Source organism: Montipora foliosa, chromosome 1 (genome assembly GCF_036669935.1).
Source record: "Montipora foliosa isolate CH-2021 chromosome 1, ASM3666993v2, whole genome shotgun sequence".
Lineage (NCBI taxonomy): Eukaryota > Metazoa > Cnidaria > Anthozoa > Scleractinia > Acroporidae > Montipora > Montipora foliosa.
The window spans coordinates 44259216-44261715 of record NC_090869.1 but is presented as its reverse complement, the minus strand read 5'-3'; the positions used below and the strand labels follow the sequence as shown (position 1 = coordinate 44261715).

Below are 2500 nucleotides of genomic sequence, written 5' to 3'. Positions count from 1 at the left end.
ATTTTTCTTGAACCCCATGAGCTTTAAAAGAAAACAAGCACACCCTCACCGAGCGAATGGAAAAGTAAAAAAGCCATTTCAGAGTCAACTGTCAATAGACAGCGAATAGGAATCACGCTAAAATTAGAAGGAATAAAAAGAAGGAGAGTTTTACTGATGTACTTTATTCCACTTTATCTCTGAAAACGAGATCATTCATATTTTGATGTATTTCATCTAAACACGCCAGCTTGGCTTGGAACAAAAATCGGCAAAATACGGCAATGCAACCATGAAAGGACGAACTTCAAACACGATCTGCTCCAACACTTAAATAACGTTTAGGTGCTTCAAACAAACTTCTGAAAACACAAGTTAGTGAGATTTCCCCCTATTTTTACGAGAACTCATTGCGATTACATGTTTATAACATAAGAGCAAAATTTTCTTGTAACTGTCGAGGCACAACGAAAACCAGTTGGGCAAACCGATTATAAAGCACTTGTTCGGTTGCATTTTAGAGCGAAACAAACAAACAAACAAATCAACTCTTTCTCTATGTCCAAAAGAGAACAGATAATTGTTATTTAATTCCACCTGAACAAAGGAAGAACCGATTAAACCACCTTTTAAAAATAAGCATCCACTTTAAATAACGCATTCGTAAAAGTAAAAAACGGTTTAGTGCCCAAGGAAAGAATTTGTGGAGTAACTTCTTCCACTAAGTATGAACTATTACTGGTATTCTGTTTGGTCGTTGTCGTTCTCTTTCGCACTCCTTTCGTTTCTGTTCTCGACATAGGTCCTCCAGGAATCATGTAACCTTATCAGTGCTTCTAAAGATGTGCCAAAAATTGCAATACAGAGAAAAAAGCAGCTCTAAAGAAATTAAAAATAAACACTCAGCTTTAAGTTTATATCCCTCCGATGCTTGACTTGAATAACTGCGTAGCCACCAGTGTGGACCACAGATATCATGATATGTCAACTGGATTGAAACCAGCGAAAATGCAGAAAGAAAACATCCTCCAAACCGTTTTCCACCTGAACACGAAAAGCGTTGACTGTGTAAGAACTATAGTTGATGTAGTATCGCCGTGTAGCCGCGTCGAGGCACAGAAAGCGCGCGCAAAATGAAGCCTCGCTTATGTTTGGAAGACCTTAGACAGAAATGACCAGCGGTTTTTGTTCAAACAACGGTTTTGCTGGGGGTGCTCAGTCTCGCGGGCTCAGAAAACCTGGTGGTGGTCATTGTTATTAAAGGCTTTTCCTCATGTTTAGGTGAGTTAACCTGGGTTGAGCCTGCAATCCAATCGAAAACCAGTACCTGGTCACCTGTAAACTTGAAAAAAAAAACTGAGTTCAGTGAGCTCCAAGCTTGAGCCCACGATATGGTCACGTGATATTGGTCAACGGTTACCTTGTTTTGACAGGTGTCAATTGATCAAAACATGGATGTCCAATTCCAAAGATGTATGCTGTAAACTAGCATGATACTGGTCACATTGGCGTATATGGAGGGGTGAACGTACGTGCGTACGTAAGTATGTACGGACGGTTGATGACGTCATGGCTATAAAACCAAGATTTCTCGCATCGATGGGTTACCATATACCGTTTACATAAAGGGTAGAATTGTTCACGTTTAGTTGCCATGATCATACCACCCTCTTACACAAAGTTACACAACAGCAGGAAGAGGTAAGAGACTACATCAAAAACTCTGTGGTCAGTGAGCATGAAATATACCATAAGTGATACCTATTTCAACAGCCAGTGGCCATAATCCAATCATTCCTATCATAATACATGTCCCGCACTGAACCAAGAAGATGGACGTTCCCTCAGCCTACAATAAGCGACAAAAGTAGTTGAGACACTGAACTGGGAAGACAACAATGAGGGAAAAATCACCTTAACGTTACATTTTCCACTTCCACTCCCCCTTCTTCCCCCGCCTCCCCCCTTCAATGTTGGTAACGGAAAAAGGAAGAGTTGGCGATAAGAAAACAACATTGTTTGGGGGGGGGGAGGGATTTGTCCGAGATTCCTTAAAAGGGAAAGTGTCTCAACACTTTTGGCCCTTATTGTAGTTTCGAATCATCTGTAGAATACGTTTTAAAAAGCATCAATCGAAACATGCATCAGCTGTTCTGATTTTAGGAACCGAGTAAAAATGAAAAAAAAAAAAACAAGGACTTGTTGTGGGCAATGTAGGACTCACTTGTCGCTGCACACTTTACTGCGGAACATTTGAACCATCAGGTGGCAGCTAAACCTTCGCAGTGTTACCTTTCTACACATGCATTTACCTTAATGCTTAAATTGCGGAAAATATAGAGGCCATATTCAGGCCACTGATTTTCATTTTCTTGCACTGAAGTGCATTAAAGATGATGGTGTTATTTTCAATTCAGTGAATTATCTAAGAGATGCATTTTGACTCAGGGGTACTAGGCAAAAAATTCAGACAGCTCCTAATACAGGTCAAACATTTTACTTAAGTTCGGAACCTCGATCA

The 2500-nt window shown here is 40.2% G+C and overlaps 1 protein-coding gene across 6 annotated transcripts in view; it reads right to left on the bottom strand.

The window, feature by feature from the left end:
- Window positions 1-2500, bottom strand: part of LOC137999261 (zinc finger CCHC domain-containing protein 14-like) — a 133521-nt gene that overhangs the window by 12146 nt on the left and 118875 nt on the right. Inside the window, exon 12 of one of the 6 annotated variants that reach the window (XR_011122942.1) lies at window positions 1741-1828. The exons of the other annotated variants lie outside the window; for them this stretch is intronic. The gene's annotated coding sequence lies outside the window, so the exon portion shown is untranslated. The remainder of the gene's footprint in view (window positions 1-1740; window positions 1829-2500) is intronic. 6 annotated transcript variants of the gene reach the window in all.